Consider the following 24,255-nt stretch of genomic DNA (forward strand, 5'->3'; position numbering starts at 1 on the left):
TTCAATCGGCTGACGGGCGAAGATTACAGCGAGTTTCTGTTACACATGGAAGCGGAATATATTAAAATTAGACACCGTCGCAAGTACGGTAATATGCTCCATATTGCATTCAATAGAACAGGTATTGGATAGCTGTTCGAGCTCTAAAACCTTCACCCGTTTATGTATCAACCGAATGATCTGGCTCCAATCCCATATTGATGCTTTCCCAAAAAAAAAAAAAAAAAAAATGTTCCTTTACAATCAATGTGAGTGGTGACGGGTATGAGGGCGGCACCGTGGCCAGGCCTCGGACTAATTGACCCCTGCCCTCCTTGCCGCCATCTGCCTTCCCCGCTCGCTATTAAAAAAAAAGAAAAAGGTCCCGTGGTTAGCGTGAGCGGCTGCGGAGCGAGGGGTCATTGGTTCGGGTCTTCCCTCGAGCGAAAAGTTCACTTACTTTACTTTTGCAAAGTTAAAAAAAAGAGAGTGGCCGTGCGGTTAAAGGCTAAAAAAAGACACCGACAACGATAGTTAAAAAAATTAAAAAAAGTTGGTAGAGCACTTGCCCGCGAAAGGCAAACGTCCCGAGTTCGAGTCTCGGTCCGGCACACAGTTTTAATCTGCCAGGAAGTTTCATATCAATGCACACTCCGCTGCAGAGTGAAAATCTCATTCTGGATTCAGTATCGCTGTTAGCACTGTTTGAAATGGGTCCCAAACGGGCACTGTTCTAGGATTTATTTGTAGGAAGTCTGCTTTGTGGACTGACAGCATTTTCCCACTATCCTTCAAATTAACCAGAGTCTACCACCTGCTTTTTCTATGACTGAAACTACGTGATCATTCCATTTCATGCCCCACAAACTGATAAAACTAGGTATTTGTGTAAGTTGAAAGAATCCAGCTGTGACTTACTGCTATTGCAATCGCACGATAATGCATTTTTTTCATTTTTTTAAGTGCACAATTTTACATTTTTTAAGATTTAATGAAGTTGGTAATCCTTGCACCACACATAATATCTGCAGGTTCATTAATGTACAATATATTCGCTTCTGCGAGGCTCTTACTGCCTTAGATGCTTTCTATGGATTCCTGCAGCTTACTTGCCATATACTCTGCATTTTAGCACAAAGGTTTCCGGAGTGCACTTGATAGTTCACATGTATATCTTCGACTCCACAAAACGGGTATTAGTTTTATAACCACGTACGGTCCGTGGCCTGTGCCAACTTCGTTGAAATCGTGCGCACCGCTGTGAAATAATATAATTGATGATTTTAAACAGGATGTTTGAAAAAGTGTCCAATATGAGAGGGTACAGTAAAGTTTGTTTTATTTTATTTTAGTTCTAATGTGAAGAAAATTGAGCCTCTCGCAGTGTGAGAAGATTCCTGCATTTGAAGGGCAAATGTGCCCAGGATATTTGTGATGAGATGTCGTCTGCTTATGGAAATGATTGCCAGTCCTATGACGCTACTATATGGAGGAAAAATAATTTCCAAACTGGTGGCATGTCCCTGAGGGTCGAGGTAAGTGCCAAAGTCAGTTGGGAAGGTCATGCTTTCTGCTTTTTGGGACTGTCGTGGGTTAATCACCACAGATTACCTTGCCAATGGTTAAACAGTCACTGGCAGGAATTACAGCAATCTTCTGGAGAAGTTACGCAAAGCACTGACTAGGAACGCCGCGGTATGCTCCCCAAAGGCGTTCACCTTCTGACTGACACTGCATTGGCACATTCACCTCAAGCTGCAGTTGGCAGAACGAGGGCAAGGTGTTTTGAGATTTTGCGGGATCCGTCTTACTCTCGATCTTGCATAAAGTGTCCTTCCCTGTTCGCAGGAATGAAGTATCTGCTGCATCTTCGCAGATTTGACAACAAAGGTGACGTCGTTAACTAGAAAACTACACCACTGGCCATTAAAATTGCTACACCGAGAAGAAATGCAGATGATAAACGGGTATTCATTGGACAAATATATTATACTAGAACTGACATGTGATTACATTTTCAAGCAATTTCGGTGCATAGATCCTGAGAAAACAGTACCCAGAACAACCACCTCTGGCCGTTATAACGGCCTTCATACGCTTGGACATTGAGTCAAACACAGCTTGGATGGCGTGTACAGGTACAGCTGCCCATGCAGCTTCAACAGGATACCACAGTTCATCAAGAGTAGTGACTGGCGTATTGTGACGAGCCAGTTGCTCGGCCACCATTGACCAGACGTTTTCAATTGGTGAGAGATCTGGAGAATGTGCTGGCCAGGGCAGCAGTCGAACATTTTCTGTATCCAGAAAGGCCCTCGAGTACATCGCCCTTGTACGGACCATCTATATACTCCTTCCACCTTTCTGCTTTCCCTTCTTTGCTTAGAACTGGGTTTCCATCTGACCTCTTGATATTCATGCAAGTGGTTCTCTTTTCGCCAAAGGTCTCTTTAATTTTCCTGTAGGCATTATCTCTCTTACCCCTAGTGATATATGCCTCTACGTCCAAACATTTGTCCTCTAGCCATCCCTGCTTAGCTATTTTGCACTTCCTGTCGATCTCATTTTTGAGACGTTTATATTCCTTTTCGCCTGCTTCATTTACCGCATTTTTATATTTTCTCATTTCATCAACTAAATTCAATATCTCTTCTGTTACCCAAGGATTTCCATAGCCCTCGTCTTTTTACCTGCTTGATCCTCTGCTGCCTTCACTATTTCATCTCTCACAGCAACCCATTCTTTTTCTACTGTATTTCTTTCCCCGTGTTCTTGTCAATCATTCCCCTACGCTCTCTCTGAAACTCTCTACAACCTCTGGTTCTTCCAGTTTATCCAGGTCTCATCTCCTTAAATTCTCAAAATGGTTCAAATGGCTCTGAGCACTATGGGACTTAACATCTGTGGTCATCAGTCCCCTAGAACGTAGAACTACTTAAACCTAACTAACCTAAGGACATCACACACATCCATGCCCGAGGCAGGATTCGAACCTGCGACCGGAGCGGTCACGCGGTTCCAGACTGAAGCGCCTAGACCGCACGGCCATACCGGCCGGCTTAAATTCTCACCTGTTTGCAGTTTCATCACTTTTAATCTATAGTTCATAACCAATAGATTGTGGTCAGGGTCCACATCTGCCCCTGGAAATGTCTTACAATTTAAAACCTGGTTCATAAATCTGTCTTACCATTATATAATCTAGCTGAAACCTTCTAGTACCTCCAGATCTCTTCCACGTATACAACCTTCTTTCACGATTCTTAAACCAAGTGTTAGCTATGATTAAGTTATGCTCTGTGCAACATTCTACCAGGCGGCACCCTCTTTCATTCCTTACCCCATTCCATATGCACCTAGTACTTCTCCTTCTCTTCTTTTTCCTACTATCGAATTCCAGTACCCCATGACTATTAAATTTCCGTCTCCCTTCAGTATCTGAATAATTTCTTTTCTTTTATCTCATCATACACTTCTTCAATCTCTTCGTCATCTGCGGAGCTAGTTGGCATATACATTTGTACTACTATGGTAGGCGTGGGCTTCGTGGCTATCTTGTCAACAATAATGCGTTCACTATGCTGTTCGTAGTAGCTTACCCGCGCTCCTATTTTTTTGTTCATTATTAAACCTACTCGTGCAGTATCCAAGAGGAAGCCATCGTCATTTAACCATACAGTAAAGCTGCATGCCCTCGGGAAAAATCACGGTCGTAATTTCCCCTTGCTTTCAGCCGTTCGCAGTACCAGCACAGCAAGGCCGTTTTGGTTAATGTTACAAGGCCAGATCAGTCAATCATCCAGACTGTTGCCCTACAACTACTGAAAAGGCTGCTGCCCCTCTTCAGGAACCACACTAATGATCTTAGCGATCTCGATAACTATGAATTGGATACTAAAATCGGTCGTTATCGATTATTTCTAGAAATCACACTCTCTCACCCCAACACGCATCCATATCGGCGATAGGGGTATATTACTAACAGCAGATATAATAGACAGCCAACCAGTTGCAATAAACGGCCGTTGTCAAATAACCTTTACCAATGTTTCGATGGATTTAAACCAGTCTTCTCCGGAAAGACAAACAAACTTCACATTAGCAATTCATTCAGTAAAACTGTCTCCAAATGACATGTATCGGAAACAGTCTGTACGAGCATGTCCATATGTAAACATTAGGTCCCCTAGAATAAAGGTCTTATCACGCCAATAAAACCAATCACTTACACTAACAGACCACATCTACATCTACATCTACATGACTACTCTGCAATTCACATTTAAGTGCTTGGCAGAGGGTTCGTCGAACCACAATCATACTATCTCTCTACCATTCCACTCCCGAACAGCGCGCGGGAAAAACGAACACTTAAACCTTTCTGTTCGAGCTCTGATTTCTCTTATTTTATTTTGATGATCATTCCTACCTATGTAGGCTGGGCTCAACAAAATATTTTCGCATTCGGAAGAAAAAGTTGGTGACTGAAATTTCGTAAATATATCTCGCCGCGACGAAAAACGTCTTTGCTGTAATGACTTCCATCCCAATTCGCGTATCATATCTGCCACACTCTCTCCCCTACTACGTGATAATACAAAACGAGCTGCCCTTTTTTGCACCCTTTCGATGTCCTCCGTCAATCCCACCTGGTAAGGATCCCACACCGCGCAGCAATATTCTAACAGAGGACGAACGAGTGTAGTGTAAGCTGTCTCTTTAGCGGACTTGTTGCATCTTCTAAGTGTCCTGCCAATGAAACGCAACCTTTGGCTCGCCTTCAAAATGGTTCAAATGGCTCTGAGCACTATGGGACTCAACATCTGTGGTCATAAGTCCCCTAGAACTTAGAACTACTTAAACCTAACTAACCTAAGGACATCACACACATCCATGCCCGAGGCAGGATTCGAACCTGCGACCGTAGCAGTCGCGCGGTTCCTGAGGCTCGCTTTCCCCACAATATTATCTATGTGGTCTTTCCAACTGAAGTTGTTCGTAATTCTAACACCCAGGTACTTAGTTGAATTGACAGCCTTGAGAATTGTACTATTTATCGAGTAATCGAATTCCAACGGATTTCTTTTGGAATTCATGTGGATCACCTCACACTTTTCGTTATTTAGCGTCAACTGCCACCTGCCACACCATTCAGCAATCTTTTCTAAATCGCTTTGAAACTGATACTGGTCTTCGGATGACCTTACTAGACGGTAAATTACAGCATCATCTGCGAGCAACCTAAGAGAAGTGCTCAGATTGTCACCCAGGTCATTTATATAGATCAGGAACAGCAGAGGACCCAGGACGCTTCCCTTGGGAACACCTGATATCACTTCAGTTTTACTCGATGATTTGCCGTCTGTTACTACGAACTGCGACCTTCCTGACAGGAAATCACGAATCCAGTCGCACAACTGAGACGATACCCCATAGGCCCGCAGCTTGATTAGAAGTCGCTTGTGAGGAACGGTGTCAAAAGCTTTCCGGAAATCTAGAAATACGGAATCAACTTGAGATCCCCTGTCGATAGCAGCCATTACTTCGTGCGAATAAAGAGCTAGCTGCGTTGCACAAGAACGATGTTTTCTGAAACCATGCTGATTACGTATCAATAGATCGTTCCCTTCGAGGTGATTCATAATGTTTGAATACAGTATATGCTCCAAAACCCTACTGCAAACCGACGTCAATGATATAGGTCTGTAGTTAGATGGATTACTCCTACTACCCTTCTTAAACACTGGTGCAACCTGCGCAATTTTCCAATCTGTAGGTACAGATCTGTCGGTGAGCGAGCGGTTGTATATGAGTGCTAAGTAGGGAGCTATTGTATCAGCGTAATCTGAAAGGAACCTAATCGTTATACAATCTGTCCCTGAAGACTTGCCCGTATCAAGCGATTTGAATTGCTTCGCAACCCCTAAGGTATCTACTTCTAAGAAACTCATGCTAGCAGCTGTTCGTGTTTCAAATTGTGGAATATTCCATTCATTTTCCCTGGTGAAGGAATTTCGGAAAACTGCGTTCAATAACTCCGCTTTAGCGGCACAGTCGTCGGTAACAGTACCATCGGCACTGCGCAGCGAAGGTATTGACTGCGTCTTGCCGCTTGTGTACTTTACATACGACCAGAATTTCTTCGGATTTTCTACCAAATTTCGAGACAATGTTTCGTTGTGGAGCCTATTAAAAGCATCTCGCATTGAAGTCCGTGCCAAATTTTGTGCGTCTGTAAATTTTAGCCAATCTTCGGGATTTCGCGTTCTTCTGAACTTCGCATGCTTTTTCCGTTGCCTCTGCAACAGAGTTCGGATCTGTTTTGTGTACCACGGGGGATCAGTTCCATCTCTTACCAATTTATGAGGTATGAATCTCTGAATTGCTGTTGCTACCATATCTTTGAATTTGAGCCACATCTCGTCTACATTTGCATAGTCAGTTCGGAAGGAATGGAGATTGTCTCTTAGGAAGGCTTCTAGTGACACTTTATCCGCTTTTTTAAATAAAACTATTTTGCGTTTGTTTCTGGTGGATTTGGAAGAAACGGTATTGAGCCTAGCTACAACGACCTTGTGATCACTAATCCCTGTATCAGTCATGATGCTCTCTATCAGCTCTGGATTGTTTGTGGCTAAGAGGTCAAGTGTGTTTTCGCAATCATTTACAATTCGCGTGGGTTCGTGGACTAACTGCTCTAAATAATTTTCGGAGAAAGCATTTAGGACAATCTCGGAAGATGTTTTCTGCCTACCACCGGTTTTGAACAAGTATTTTTGCCAACATATCGAGGGAAGGTTGAAGTCCCCACCAACTATAACCGTATGAGTTGGGTATTTATTTGTTACGAGACTCAAATTTTCTCTGAACTGTTCCGCAACTATATCATCGGAGTCTGGGGGTCGGTAGAAGGAGCCAATTATTAACTTAGTTCGGCTGTTAAGTATAACCTCCACCCATACCAATTCGCACGGAGTATCTACTTTGACTTCACTACAAGATAAACCACTAGTGACAGACACAAACACTCCACCACCAATTCTGCCTAATCTATCTTTCCTGAACACCGTCTGAGACTTCGTAAAAATTTCTGCAGAACTTATTTCAGGCTTTAACCAGCTTTATGTACCTATAACGATTTCAGCTTCTGTGCTTTCTATTAGCGCTTGAAGCTCAGGGACTTTCCCAGCACAACTACAACAATTTACAACTACAATTCCGACTGTTCCTTGATCCAAGCACGTTCTGTATTTGCCATGCACCCTTTGAGATTGCAGCCCACCCCGTACTTTCCCGAGGCCTTCTAACCTAAAAAACCGCCCAGTCCACGCCACACAGCCTCCGCTACCCGTGTAGCCGCCAGCTGAGTGTAGTGAACTCCTGACCTATTCAGCGGAACCCGAAACCCCACCACCCTATGGCGCAAGTCAAGGAACCTGCAGCCAACACGGTCGCAAAACCGTCTGAGCCTCTGATTCAGACCCTCCACCCGGCTCTGCACCAAAGGTCCACAGTCGGTTCTGTCAACGATGCTGCAGATGGTGAGCTCTGCTTTCATCGCGTAAGCACGACCGGCAGCCTTCACTAAATCAGATAACCGCTGCAATCCAGAGAGAATTTCCTCAGATCCAAAGCGACACACGTCATTAGTGCCGACATGTGCCACCACCTGCAGCTGGCTGCACCCTGTGCTCTTCATGGCATCCGGAAGGACCCTTTCCACATCAGGAATGACTCCAACCGGAATGCACACGGAGTGCACACTGGATTTCTTCCCCTCCTTAGCCGCCATATTCCTAAGGGGCCCCATTACGCGCCTAACATTGGAGCTCCCAACTACCAATAAGTCCACCCTCTGTGATTGCCCGGACCTTGAAGGGTGAGAATCATCCTCTGAAACAGGGCAGGCAGCTGCATCTGGCTCAGCCAGAGACAGTGCCTGAAACCTGTTTGTCAGACGCACCGGGGAGGCTTTCTGATCAGCCTCCGGGGACGTCTTTCGCTGCCTGCCACGCCTTGGAACGACCTCCCAATCAACCACAGGCGGGGGCTCAGCCGCACTGCGGGCAGCAACCGGGGTAAACCACAGCGGCAGACCGATCTGGGGACAGACGGGACGAGGTGGCAACAGCCTCAAGCTGCGCGACCTAAGTCAGCGCCGCTTGCAGCTGCGAGCGAAGGAATGCCTACTCAGCCCTCATCCGAACACAGCAATCACAGTCCCTGTCCATTCTAATTGACGTTTAACAACAGTTACTGAAACACGAGTCAGTGCCTAGATAACGCAAGGGAAACACGCAAAGAATGTATTAACTAACCTGTACAAATGCCTAACGACTGCGCTATTATCTGCCTGAATTTACGATTACAGTAACTAAAACTCGAAATTACACCTCCTATACGAAACTCACACGCAATTTAAGTAAGAATCTACGAAGTAAACACTAAAGCGCGATGCTACAACTCTCAAATACTATAATACGCCCGAAATTTATAAATTAAACAATGCAAGTACCCAAAAACACGCAAAGAAATTAAGAATTAAACTATGTAACAAATAAGTAAGCTGTTCGTGTTTCAAATTCTGGAATATTCCATTCATTTTCCCTGGTGAAGGAATTTGTTTAAGAAGGGTAGTAGGAGTAATCCATCTAACTACAGACCTATATCATTGACGTTCGTGAGCTGCTGCAGCTGCTTATCCAACGGCGGCAGGGAGCAGTTAGATTCCGGCGTCTAGCCACTAACACCATTTACTGCATCAGCTAGGCTGTCTATTACACCTGCTGTTCTCTAACCGTTGCTTTAGTGCAGCCATGTTGAAAATATTGTATATTACCAATTGAGAAATGTTCACGGGCGTGCGCAGAATAATTCGCCAAAGTTTTAGAGCAACTGAATGAACGGTACAGGAACAGATAGAAGACGAACAAACTATAATTCGCCAAAGTTTCAGAGCAACTGAATGAATGGTACAGGAACAGATAGAAGACGAACAAACTAATATTAAGTTTTATACATGTGTCTGCATTCAGATGCAGCTGTACGATAAATTACCACAAGAAATAAGGGTCAGTTTCTGAATGTTTAATAATGTAAGGTATCATGTTTAGTTTAGCATCAATGTATGGGCTGGAATTGTGGCTGGACATTTCATCGGAGGCCGTTGGTCACCTGTTTCTATGCGAAGAATTACCTGCGCTTTTGATGAAGATTGCCTTTAGAGGAGCGTAAGTGGTTTACGCACGACCGAAAACCGTACCCCCATCCGCTACGCCTCGTGCGACAGTACATTTAATAAACGATGCATCGGTCTATGAGGTCCAATAGCATGTCTTTCCTGATAAACTGACTTCAGTCGCTTAGATTTCTAGCTTGGACAACCTTTAAAGGAATCAGCATATTCCACACGTGCATACATTGCACAAGCGCATACCACATGAATGCAACCAAATCCTAAGGCAGCTACATTTGCTCTCAAGAGTTCATGATTATTTGAAGAGGAGGGCTGAAGAAAGAGCGTCGGCGACATTAACCACATCATACAGTGTCGCCAGAGAGATCGCTATGGACCCATGTCTTTGCAGGATTACATTCCACCCACTGACCTATCCAGGCCCGATTCACGGACTGCCATCTTAGCTTAACATCCTCTAGTGCCTCTCTCCTATTTTTCAAACTTTGCAGATGTCCCGCAAACCATGCTGAACCAGGATATTCTGGAGGAATGGCTTAGCCACAGCTTAGGGGTTGTGTCAAGAATGAACCACAGCATACGGGTTGTGACCAGAATGAATTTTTCACTCAACAGCAGAATGTATGCCGTTTTAAATCGTCCTGTGAGATATGGTTTTCGTTTCCGCAAATATACAGGGTGTCCGAGGAGGAATAGTTAGTATTCAGGGATATGTCGGGAACGATCATCTGAAACAAAAACCTTCGTGTGGACATGGGCCCTATTCGGGATCATTTCCAAGATTAATGTACAGCATACTACTCCATACAAAATCCAGTTCGTCGTGCAGTTATTAATTATAGTTGGTGTGATACGTCAATATGAGATCATTATCCATATGCGAAAGTCATTACTTAGGTGCTAACTCAAACTCTACAATCCTTTGTCGCTTAAAACACGTCTCAAATCGCATCATATTTCCTTTTCGAGGGGTCAGTTTTGGTGTGTGTGTGTGTGTGTGTGTGTTCGCGCGTATAGTCCTGTATCCTCTTTACATTCAAGCACAAAGATGAACATTCCATTCTATACTTGCATGGATATGAAAGATACCATTCCTTCATTATCAGGGACAGACAAAATGTGCTACGGAGAAAGATTCTTGTGTGCGATAACTTAAGAAGTACTTACTTATTCCAGATAATCATTCCTGGCAACAGTATCAGATAAAAAGACGTCTGACTGCCTCGTTAAGAGCTGACGTTCCGTGCCGCTGTAGACCTTATCGTTCCTCATTAGCTATTCTTTATGAGAAAGTGATTCACTGAATTTTAACGGAAAATGACACTAGCGATGCATTAGGTATCGTGTCGCTACACTCCACACTTTATAGCAGGAATGGAAAATGAGAGTTCATATGCATAACTGTAATTAAAAAAACTTAATGAGCGCTAATTATGATACGGAAGCAATAAATTGGCAGTAAAAGTCGAATGAGGAGTTTGCACAGCGTAGCGCGAAGTATTTTTTGTCCTGTATGACATCTTTAGTGAGGGATAGTAATGTTTTAATGTTAGTATATGTTACTATGAGTACGCCCTGTCTAACTACTAATTCACGTACAAGTTGTGAAGAAAATAAACGCGTTCAGTGTCTACTAAAATCTGAAAGCAAGAAATTACTGTATTGAAGCCAGCATTAACTGGTTGTACTTTACGCCACCGTTTCCACTGCGTTGACTGTCGTTACATGAAATTAACGCGTTTTACTCGATGGAACGATATAGCAGAAGTAAATGTAATTTCGAGTGTGATTCAAGATACTGTTATTCGTGCGTTACTGTTTGCATTCAGGATGTTACAAAAAGGTACGGCCAAACTTCCAGGAAACATTCCTCACACACAAATAAAGAAAAGATGTTATGTGGACATGTGTCCGGAAACGCTTAATTTCCAATATCAAAATCCATGGAGAAGAAATAAAAACTTTGAGGTTCGCCGATGACATTGTAATTCTGTCAGAGACATCAAAGGACTTGGAAGAGCAGTTGAACGGAATGGACAGTGTCTTGAAAGGAGGATATAAGATGAACATCAACAAAATCAAAACGAGGATAATGAAATGTAGTCGAATGAAATGCTTCAAATGGTTCAAATGGCTCTGAGAACTATGGGACTTAACATCTGAGGTCATCAGTCCCCTATAACTTAGAACTACTTAAACCTGACTAACCTAAGGACGTAACACACAGCCATGCCCGAGGCAGGATTCGAACCTGCGACCGTAGCAGTCGCGCGGTTTCGGACTGAAGCGCCTAGAACAGCTCGGCTCGAATAAAATCGGGTGATGCTAAGGGAATTAAATTAGGAAATGAGACACAAAGTAGTAAATGAGTTTTGCTATTTGAGGATCAAAATAACTGATGATAGTCGAAGTAGAGAGGATATGAAAAGTAGACTGGCAATGGCAAGGAAAGCATTTCTGAAGAAGAGAAATTTGTTGACATCGAGTATAGATTTAAGTGTCAGGAAGTCGTTTCTGAAAGTATTTCTCTGGAATGTAGCCATGTGTGGAAGTGAAACGTGGACGATAAATAGTCTGGACAAGAAGAGAACAGCAACTTTCGAAATGCGGTGCTACAGAAGAATACTGAAGATTAGATGGGTAGATCACATAACTAATGAGGAGGTATTGAATAGAATTGGGGAGAAGAGAAATTTGTGGCACAATTTGACTAGAAGAAGAGATCCGTTGGTAGGACATGTTCTGAGGCATCAAGGGATCATCAGTTTAGTATTGGAGGGCAGCGTGGACGGTAAAAATCGTAGAGGGAGACCAAGAGATGAATGCACTAAGCAGATTCAGAAGGATGTAGGATGTAGTAGGTTCTGGGATATGAAGAAGCTTGCACAGGATAGACTAGCATGGAGGGCTGCATCAACCAGTATCTGGACTGAAGACCACAACAACAACAACAATCGTTGATTACTTACAGAAGTACCCCGGACAGTAACATGCACAGGGTATGTACTTATATTGAAATCAACATAGTTCATAAACAGTTGACCGCGAGCAGGATTAGTTTTAGCCGTAGTTCATGAAGTGCTAGTAGATCGTGGGGATGTCTGCCCGTATAGCTGAGTGATCAGCGTGACGTATTGCCGTCCTACAGGCCCGGGTTCGATTCCCGGCTGTGATGGGGATTTTCTCCGCTAAGGGAATGGGTGTTGTGTTGTCTTCATCATAATTTCACCCCTCTCCGGCGAGCAGGTCGCCCAATGTGGCGTCGAATGTAATAAGACCTGCACCAATACGGCCGGACCTGCCTCGTAAGGGGCCACCCGGCCAATGACGCCAAACGCTCATTTCCATTTCCATTGTGGGGATTAATTATTACTTTGTGGGACATTATGTAGAGTCTTGATCGCTGCAATAATTCATAATAGAGGCACGCCATTACTTAGATTGTTAACATTATTAGGAATATTCTTGGATGCATATTACGTGTACATGTATCACTCATATTATTTCGCAGCATCACAAATTCGTGTGTCGATGAGCTGATTTCTTTTCAAATCTTTCCTGTTTATTTTGCAACTACATGATCATACATCGGCCATCGGAAAAGTTCCGAGACTGATTTTATTCGTGGCGTATAAGAGCCGTCAGCGCAGTAGCAAAGGTGGCACCTTGAACTAACAGCTGTAAGCAATACGGCAGATCTGCATTCGACGAGTCATTTGAGAGCAGGCGGTGTGAAGTACTGGACCTGCGGCCGTAGTGTGTCAACGTTGTTGAGTCACAAATCGCAATGGAGCAACGTCTCTAAATCAAATGTTCAAGAAATTCTTCAGAATTTTTTGAAGGAGAGAAAAGTGTGCGCGAATTTTGTCCCGTACACCATGACTCCCCAACAACGGCGTGTGAACTCCTGGCACGATTTGATTGAAATGCAAAACCTGGGCCATTCACTTCTGGAAAAAAGGTGGCAGGACTTTGTGTTACCAATACGAACCAACCAAACAACGAAAAAGTGCAGAAATTCATATGAAAGGTCAACGCGTTTACGACACAACCGACATTCAAGGCAATGTGAGGCACAAGTTGAAGCTTGTCAGGCTATAGCACTTAGAGAAAAGTTCCCAATATGATGTTTAAAGCTGTCATGTTAATGTGGATCGTTTTCCAATTTAAGGATGGAATACAACGTCTACTTCTTAATTGTAGTGAAAAATAATTTGACAGTTGCGACATGTAAAACGTAATGTTACACATTTGCTTGAAAATAACAAGTCGTCGATATTAGCTAATCGCAAGATATAAATAAGGATTGTCTACATTACAGCCTATTACGGACGATGTTTTCTTTTGTTAAGCATTTACAGGCTGTGGATCCCCACAAAAACAAATTTTTTTATGCTATTTGTCGTACAATCACGCCCATAACGGTGAAACCATCTCTAACTACCAAGCAGTCTCTGCTTCATCTGAGGCTGACTGGGCCTCAAAATTGGATAAGTTATATCTCGTACAAGAAGTATATACTTCAGTAGTTTCGACTAATTTCCAGCATGAAATATGAGGCATTCTCCAGTGATCTATAGGGACAGATTTACTTTGAGTTTACATGAGACGTTGAGGCCACTAACATTACATCTAAATTATGTGGAACGGGTAGTTCCAAAAGTACCAGATCGGTATACTAGGGGGAAAAAATAAGCATTTCTAAGCACAGAAACAATTTTCAGTCTTTTTACTCACTGACTACACTATACCGCAAAAAAGACAATTGAGGGGATCAACCAAAGCAGCAAATTTTATGACTTCGTTACCACAGATGAAGAGCTGTGTCAGAAACTTTATGAGCAACATTAAAGTAATGTAATTAGCAGCATTGGTTGATAGTTCCAAGACGTCCAATTCCGTTAATCGTGCCGTACAAACACCATATTTGCATATGGCATTGACGGAAGGTATTGAAGTCAATGTTCAGGATGTGGCCAGAGACTACGCACTGCCTACGGGATACCGCTGTCGTCAGCTGGACGCATAACAACGCTATCTGACTTGCTGTAAGAGCGGCCTGGATATCGTAATGCTTTGGCGAATAGTGGTCAAGCGTGTGACGATCGCAATTGGTTCAGTTACATGATTTTCAGCAAGGTCATGTTCAGCGAGTCTGACACATGCTGTGTAATCCATCAGAAGAACTGCTTAACTCATTGGATGTGAGGCGTCACCTGTGCAACACATCAGCAGTCAAAGCAAGATGTAACAACACTAAAACTTTGTCACCGTGGGAATATTTGGTTGCTATGTTTCACTCATAGTTCCAAATACTCCAAAACATTTTCTGTGGATTTTTTTTCCTGATGATTGGGCCTGCAGTGAAATATGTGTCTTGAAAGGATATCTTAACTATGGTTCCACTATCACTGCTTAAAACATTCATTGATTATTACGACAGCTGTTTCGCAAGATTTTCATTTTCAAGTACGTCTACGTTGTCCTGGCGTATATATAACATCGGGTGTGACTGTATCTAGTGATTTTTCACGTTATATTTCACGTGATATCCTAAATTATCGATTTCCCGCCCATTTTGTGCTGTTTTATACAGGGTGGCGTAATATTTTGATATAATATTGTAGATATTTTCTGTAATTTTTTGACAGCTCACACCATAGATATTTCACACTGAAGAGCCAAAGAAACTGGTACACATGCCTAATATTGTGTAGGGCCCCTGCGAGCGCGCGGAAGTGCCGCAACATGACGTATCATGGACTCTACTAATATCTGAAGTAGTACTGGAGGGAATTGACACTATCAATCCTGCAGGGCTGTCCATAAATCCGCAAGAGTACGAGGGGATGGCGATCTCTTCTAGACAGCACGCTCCAAGGCATACCAGACATACTGAATAATGTTCATGTCTGGGATGTTTGGTGGATATCAGAAGTGTTTAAACTCAGAAGAGTGTTCCTGGGCCACTCTGTAGCAATTCTGGACGTGTGTGGTGTCGCACTGTTGTGTTGGAATTGCCCAAGGTGATCAGACACGATACTTAGGTACGTATCACCTGTCACAGTCGTATCTAGAAATATCAGGAGTCCCATATCACTCCAACTACATACGACCCACACCATTACAGAGTCTCCTCCAGCTTTAACAGTCTGTTAGTGACATGCAGAGTCCATGGATTCATGACGTTCTCTCCACACCCGTACACGTCCAACCACTCGATACAATTTGAAACGAGGCTCGTCCGACCAGGCAACACGTTTCTAGTCATCAACAGTCCAATGTCAGTGTTGACGGGCCCAGGCGAGGCGTAAAGTTTTGTGTCGTGCAATCACCAAGGGTACACGAGTGGGCCTTAGGCTCCGAAAGCCCATATCGATGTTTCGTTGAATGATTCGCACGCTGACACTTGTTGATGGCTCCGCATTGAAATCTGCAGCCATCTGCGAAAGGGCTGCACTTCTGTCGCGCTGAACGATTCTCTTTTCGTCGTTGGTCCCGTTCTTGCAGGAGCTTTTTCCGGCCGCAGTGATGTCCAAGATGGGATGTTTTACCGGATTGCTAACATTCATGGTACACTTGTGAAATGGTCGTTCGGGAAAATCCCCACTTCATCGCTACCTGTCATTGTAGCAGTAGTAATCGATCTAACAACTGCGCCAGACACTTGTTGTCTTATATAGGCGTTGCCGACCGCTGCGCCGTATTCTGCCTGTTTACATATCTGTATTTGAATACGCATGCCTATACCAATTTCTTTAGCGCTTCAGTGTTGAAGAAATGAAAATATCTCGTCATCGAAAGTTGAAATATAATTATCCTGGTTCATCTTCATGGCAATCTGAACGAGCGGGTCCAAGGGTCCAAGTCATGGTACGAAAAATACGTCCAAAACATCATAGTGTCACCTAGGGCCTGAACTGCACCCTGCAGGATTGAAACACTCCATTGAACCGCCAGTCCACTCGACGCATTGCACTATTTTTAAAAGTGCCAAAATCGTGAACAATAGTCAACTCTTTCAGCCAGCTACTGTAAAGTTCCTGCGTTGTTCGTTCCACTGTAGACGTAGCCGACTCCAAAAGTCCAATACATGCTGTTTCAGTCTCATATTTCGCTCGGAAACTAGTTGAGATGCTCATGCACTCACTGACAACAGTACAGACACGTTGGACAATCTGGATTTATACACGAACAAGTGGAACAACTTCATTCGCGATGTTTCATTCTCTTGGCACCCAATGGCCAGATGATTTTGAGTTTGCACATATACTGCGCAACTAAATTAAAGGATCACTTTTTTAAAACTACATAATTGTCTCCCATTGTCACGCATAAACTTTAAATTTGGCTCAAAAATACCTAAAGACCGTCGTCTCTAATGAAGCTTGGCGCCCTGCGACGTCAACCTCGGGCACGACGACTTTTTAAACAGCAGTGTGTCGACACATGTGAAGAAAATGCCACAGCTCAGAAGTTCATATGAGTAGTAAGGTGGGTTGGCAATGCCAAATTGGCAACAGTGTCGAAAGGGTTGCCCAACTCCCAGGTGCTAGAGGAGCCGCCAGTCTGATTTACGAAGGTTGTCCAAAACGTAAGTTCCGATCGGTCGCGAAATGGAAACCACAGCGAAAACCAGAAACGTTTTATTTGCAACCGTTAGGTACACCTCCCACCAACTTCTCTACATAGCCGCCGCTCCAACTTCGAGTTTTGTCGTAGTGTTGTATCAACTTTCTAATATCCTCGTCTTAGAAAGCAGCCGCCTGTGCTTTCGGCCAGTTATCCGCACTGGTCTGTGGAAAAAGTTTGTTTTCATAGCCAGCGGTTCTTGTGAGCAGAGATGAGACTCAGGGGGAGCCAATCACTGACTGTATTGTGGATGATCAAACACTTCTCATTGGAAACGATGCAGGAGCGTCTTCATTGCCCGTGCAGTGTGCGGCCGAGGATTGGCATGAAGAAGGAACTGCTCGACAGTTGTGTTATGTGGACTGCATGACACAGGTGAAATCTCTAACCAGGCCCTCATACTTGGTGGGAGACGCTATTCCCTACGCATCTTTACGTGCTCACTGTTCACTCAAAACTGAAAAGAGCGACGCGACACGATCGACTGGCATAGTAGGGACACTGCCCAACACATCTGTGCAAAGTTTTACCGGATTTTCCCAGTGGTTTCCATTTCGAGACCGATCGGAACTTACTTTCTGGACTACGCTCGTATTGTTGAAGTTCCTGACAGGTACATTTGCAAACTGCTCTGGGTGCCACCGCAGGTGCTTCCTAACTGGTGGGCTCAGAGAGACCCCTTGCCTCTTTACGTATTTGCGCACGTATAAATGTTTCACTCCCACGTGATCTCGCCAAAGGAGGACTTAAGACACCACGCGGTGTGGGATCCTTACCAGGTACGGCTGACAAAGTACGTCGAGAAAGTTCAAAGAAGGGTTCGCGAAATAGGAGAGAGTGTGTCACTGAAGTCATACAGGATTTGCGGCAGACATCATTAAAACAAAGGCGTTTATCGTTGCGGCGGAATCTCCTCACGAAATTTGAATCACCAACTTTCTCCTGCGACCCCGAAAATATTTTGTTGACGGCGACCTACATAGGGACAAACGATCATCACAATAAAATAAAGGAAATCAGAGGTCACACTGAAAGATACAGGTGTTCGCTGTTCGAGATTGCAATAATACAGAATTATTGCGAAGGTGGTTCTATCAACCCTCTGCCAGGTACTTAAATGTGATCTGCAGAGTATACATGTGGATGTAAATGTACATGTAGCATTGAGATAGCATAAGTACTCTATACTGCTTCGGATCAGTTTCAAATTTCAACGAATGGTTTTGAACGGCCCCTAGTGATTCTAACCTGTACATGAGAACAAAATTTACTGTCGTTCTGCACTCTAAAAGGGTGAGAACGCGTTCAGTTGCGATGCAGCCTCACAGTGTCCTTAGAGAAGGGTTGAAACAACGGAGGATTTCAGCTGTCTCAATGTTTGTCAAGAACAACTTCCCATTGCTTATCGCACTGCGAACTGTCGGCTTCAACCGCGAAAAATGTGGGAGTCAATGCCCATGGAAAAGGAGTGATTTCATTGACGCCCTTTATGCCACCCCATCAGGCCTTTTCGTGTTGATAATGAATGGCGGTGTTTCTGAAATGTTTTCGTCGGCCGCCCATAAGGAAACAGCGTGATCTCAACGCTGGGTGTCGCGGTTCTGGCCTCTATGTGTGAGACGTCAGAAGAAGGGGTGAAATGTGGGTAAGACAGGTGTGACGACGTTTTCATCGTGAAACACGTCCACAGAGAAGTTGGGTAGAATTTCTGTGTTATTTGGCGGCAATGTGACATCATTAAACCAACCTACAGCTCACATGAACTTCTGAGCTGTTGCCTTTTATAGAACGTGTCGATACCTTGTTTGAAGAGTGGCCGAGACAGAAGGGTGACGTCGCAGGACGCCGCGCTTTTGCGCCATTAAAGAGGAAGCTTGCAGGCATCTTTGAGCCAAATTTCAAATTAATGCATCGCAGATGGAGGCAATTATGGGGTTTCGATAAGCTGATCGTTTAGTTCTGTTGCGCAGCGCAGTTCAATTTCTCAGCTCTTCGGAGGCTCTGTTGCTGGTGCACTGCACACGAAACGCAGGTGTTACCGAATACAGGTCCAGCAGTAAGTTTAGTATCGTCACGAATGATCACGTGCTAGTTTTTTCATTAGTTTTTTATTCGTTCGCTGACCCTAAGCGATGGTGCAGGCCTTCTTGACTGACGGAGGAAGCTCCATTGTTCAAGCTGCGAGTTGATGATAAATTGCCCGGTGCTGCGTGCCGCGGAGCAGATGCGGCGCTGGACGTAAACGCACCACAGTGGTGCGCGCGTCTTGACTTTCTCGTATATTACGTCTGCGTAAACAACCGCGTAATTAAGAGCGTATATCACTCGGAACACTCCGCGATCCTGGGCGTGGAGCTCTGGCCCGGTGCCCACACTGCACGGACAGACGGCGCACTCCACGCAGCCTGTGCCCGAGACAAAAGCCGGGGCGCGCCTCTCGTAAGACCTCTGCTCAGCGGTGGGCTTTTAGTGCGCCGCGAACTGGGTGCGCCGGCCCTGATGCATGTGATCAGCGAAATTTACGCGCCGGGCTTTCTTGTCGGCGCAGACGGACTGGCTCTCGCCCGTTTCACTGTGCGGCAGGTGTCACTGCCGAGAACCCGCCTGCCCCGTTGGACGCTCTCGCCGGAGACGGCGGTATCCCCGCTTTGTAGCGAGCGACAAGCTGGGCAGGTATCGCCGTCTGGTAACCTCCATTACACCTCCAGCTGAGACTCAGTTTCAATCTTCCTCAAAGTGTCGGACTTCACCCGGTGATTGTGACAAAGTTCCCTGAACAAGTACACTACTGGCCATTAAAATTGCTACGCCACGAAGTCGGCGTGCTACAGACGCGAAATTTAACCGACAGGAAGAAGATGCTGTGATATGCAAGTGATTAGCTTTTCAGAGCATTCACACAAGATTGGCGCCGGTGGCGACACCTACAACGTGCTGACATGAGGAAAGTTTCCAACCGATTTCTCATACACAAACAACAGTTGACCGGCATTACATGGTGAAACGTTGTTGTGATGCCTCGTGTAAGGAGGAGAAATGCGTACCATCACGTTGCCGACTTTGATAAAGGTCGGATTGTAGCCTACCGCGATTGTGGTTTATCGTATCGCGACATTCTTGCTCGCGTTCGTCGAGATCTTATGACTGTTAGCAGAATATGGAATCGGTAGATTCAGGAGGGTAATACGGAACGCCGTGCTGGATCCCAACGGCCTCGTATCACTAGCAGTCGAGATGACAGGCATCTTATCCGCATGGCTGTAACGGATCGTGCAGCCACGTCTCGATCCCTGAATCAGCAGATGGGGACGTTTGAAAGACAACAACCATCTACACGAACAGTTCGACGACGTTTGCAGCGGCATGGTTCAAATGGCTCTGAGCACTATGGCACTCAACTTCTGAGGTCATTAGTCCCCTAGAACTTCGATCTAGTTAAACCTAATAATCTAAGGACACCACACACATCCATGCCCGAGGCAGGATTCGAACCTGCTACCGTAGTGGTCTCGCGGTTCCATACTGCAGCGCCTAGAACCGCACGGCCACTTCGGCAGGCGCAGCAGCATGGACAATCAGCTCGGAGACCATGGCTGCGGTCACCCTTGACGCTGCATCACAGACAGGAGCGCCTGCGATGGTGTACTAAACGAAGAACGTAGGTGCACGAATGGCAAAACATCATTTTTTCGGATGAATTCAGGTTCTGTTTACAGCATCATGATGGTCGCATCCGTGTTTGGCGACATCGTGGTGAACGCAGATTGGAAGCGTGTATTCGTCATCGCCATACTGGCGTATCACCCGGCGTGATGGTATGGGGTGCCAATGGTTACACGTCTCGGTCACCTCTAGTTCGCATTGACGGCACTTTGAACATGGCCGTTACATTTCTGATGTGTTACGAACCGTGGCTCTACTCATCATATGATCCCTACGAAACCCTACATTTCAGCAGGATAATGCACGACCGCATGTTGCAGGTCCTGTACGGGCCTTTCTGGAGACAGAAAATGTTCGAGTGCTGCCCTGGCCAGCACATTCTCCAGATCTCTCACCAACTGAAAACGTCTTGTCAATGGTGGCTGAGCAACTGGCTCGTCACAATATGCCAGTCACTACTCTTGATGAACTGTGGTATCGTGTTGAAGTTGCATGGGCAGCTGTACCAGTACACGCCATCCAAGCTCTGTTTGACTCAATGCCCAGGCCTATCAAGGCCGTTATTACGGCCAGAGGTGTTTGTTCTGGGTACTGATTTCTCATGATTTATGCACCCAAATTGCGTGATAATGTAATCACATGTGAGTTCTAGTATAATATATTTGTCCAATGAATACCTCTTTATCATCTGCATTTCTTCTTGGTGTAGCAATTTTAATGGCCAGTAGTGTAATTGGTGGGACGACACTGGAGCAGTGGTTCTCAAAAGGGCTGTTAATAAAGTTTCCGACATATCGATACCGCATCCAAAATATCGATAGATATATGAATTACTACTTTGCCCAAGAAATCGATGTATCGATAACGAAATGTGAAATGGCAGTATCGGAAGCCGATATTTTTATTTTATATTATATTTTTTTGGTACTTTTTGGTAAATATTTGAAACTGTTCTTTTGGAATTGCAGTAGAACATGATTTTCCTTTCAGTGTGTGAAGGAGTCTTACTACTTTTTGGTCTTCATCACTTGCAGTCTTTCTCTTTGACTGTGTGAAGGAAGTATAGGTGTCACTGGAGGATGGCAGTGCGAATGAAATGACAAGATATCCGATGTGAAGAAATAGTACAGCAGATGCGTTAAAAAGCAATTTTTAACGCAACTAGTGTGATATTTCTTCACATCGGCATTCTTCAAAAATAGTTCTGAAAATTATGAACTAAAATCTAAATTATCAGATTAGTCTTTGGCGTGGTCGGAGATGTGTGAAGGGAAATGCTGACGTAATCGACGCTCACCGCTACCAACAGAACCTGTAACGTTGAACTTCACCACGTAATTTTGACACTACGACTGCTAGGTCGCTGGCGTTTGCAGAAATGAAAAATCAGGGAAGTCGACGCGGAGTGTTCCGGACAAATCCGATATGCGATGAAACTGAACGACGGACCCATCGGACACTTTTTATTCTGCCACTTACATCTAACTACCATTGTTAGCAAAGTGATTGTCGGCAACCGTTAACGTGCACCGTTTCCCTTCCGTTTCTCTAAGGGGCATATGCAGACTGCTAGCTTGTTAACATACAGAATGTCTAATAATAAAGCAATACTTAAACATATAGCTCTAACACTGGCCGTGTAGTCGCAATGTGCAGCCAATATTTTTACAGACGGTACGTCGTTGTTTTTTTCATCGATATACCAGTATTTCTTTCGTAACAGTGAGGGCCGATAAAGATATTTTTTAAATATTGATATATGGGTGTCCCAACATGTTTAAAAATATCAACAGTCCTAGTTGTCAACCTTTCGGATACCCCTGAGTGCCATCAGATATTGGCTATGCTGTCGATGACCTCCTGAATGAATTTTTCAGCTCAGTAATGATTTTGATGTTATTGCTGTACACTTTGTCTTTAATATAGCCCCACAAAAAGGAGTCGCATTTGCTCAGATCCGGAGAATATGCCGGCCAATCGAGGCCCATGTCAGTGACCTGTGGGTACCCCAGAACCAGAATACGGTCCCCAGGTTGCTCCTCCAGGACATTAAACACTCTCCTGCTTCGATGGCGTCGAGCTCCGTCATGCCTGGACCACATCTTGTTAAATCAGGGTAGCTTTGGATAATGGGGATGAAATCATCTCCAAAAACCTTCACGTACCGTTCTGTAGTCACCGGCCCATCAAAGAACATCGCTCCGATTGTTCCGTGACTGGACATTGCACACCACACAGTTACCCGTCGAGGCTGAAGACTTCTCGATCGCAAAATGCGGATTCCCAGTCCCCCAAAAGCGCCAATTTTGCTTATTGACTAACCCATCAAAATAAAATTGGGCTTCGTCGGTAAACCGAACCATACAGCACTGCATACTAATTCCCATCATGTCCCGCGGTAAACCGTGCAGTTTGAACATCCTAACGTAAACCGTTCAGAAGTTATGACGATTTTATTTCAAATACTTCACTAATTGTCACCCTGTATCTACAACTCGGAAAAGACATTTTCATGAGATATATAAGCATTTGTGACGTACATGTCTCAACTTTACTATCATAGATGCATGGTACTAAGTGCAAAGTGTGTGTGTAGTTGCCGGACTATATGAAGAAGATGTTGTTCATACATTCGTTTCACAAACTGTAATCTCCACCACCTTCTGACACCATTAATGCTAGTACAAGGGGCGCTCGGTAAGTAATGCAACACATTTTTTTTCTGAAAGCAGGCTGGTTTTATTCAGGATTCCAATACACCGTACTATTCCCCACTCTTTTGGTTAAAAACCCTTTTTCCCAGTATAATCTCGGTTAAACGTAACGGCCTTACGCCACTTTACCGGGAGGGCCTGTATGCTCGCAAAGTACCGCTCCACTGGTCGATATCGGAGCCAACGACTTGCTACATCAATAACCTCCCCATCATCCACTTAGTGATTCTCGCGGAGGGCACCCTTCATTGAGTCAAACACATGGAGATCGGAAGGCAGTGTGAATGTGGAAGAATAGTCCGGTGAAGTTTTGTGAGCTCCTCTCAGGTGCGCAGACCTGTGCGACGCCTTGCGTTGCCATGGAGAAGGAGAAGTTCGTTTGCATTTTTGTGGCGACGAACACATTGCCGAAGTCACAGCTGTGTACGGCGGCCGGTCAGCCCCCTGGAGATCGGACAGGTATACGCGACCATGATGCGAGAATGACAGACGCCTCACCCAACGATTCACCGTGCTTTTGTTCAGTGCCAGGTCTCTGCAGACGTGGCACACAAACATCAAGCTTCACAAGTATCAGCACTGTGCGTTTTATAACCTTCTAGCTCTAATAGGAATGTAGATACGGGAAGAAGGTGTGTTTTCAACTACTGCCCTCTAAGACTGTCATGTTGTATTGGGAATAGTATCGGCGTGCCTAATCGACCTGCTTTGCAGGACAGCCGCATGTCAGGTACAAGAAACGGTTTATCAAGTCCCGACATACAAGCTGTCCTGCGCAATAGGTATGTTGTGTTGCAAAAGAATTTCCGTGCGTTATTGATCTGAGGGAGGGACTGACAGAGAGAGTAGGCAGGTATAAGAGTTAGAGGGAGGAGAAGGAGTGGGGATAAGGAGTACATGAGTAGATTGAAGAGGGAGAAAAATATGGCCGGAGAGAGGTGGTGGAGGAGACGAACAAAGAGATGGAAGAGGAGGAGATGGAGAGACATGAGAATGGGCAGGAGTATATGGGCTGATAGAGATGTGAAGATGAGGCGGGCAGAGAGACAGAGGAAGGAAGAGATTGACACA

The sequence above is a fragment of the Schistocerca nitens genome, chromosome 4 (assembly GCF_023898315.1).
Source record: "Schistocerca nitens isolate TAMUIC-IGC-003100 chromosome 4, iqSchNite1.1, whole genome shotgun sequence".
Classification (NCBI taxonomy): Eukaryota; Metazoa; Arthropoda; class Insecta; order Orthoptera; family Acrididae; genus Schistocerca; species Schistocerca nitens.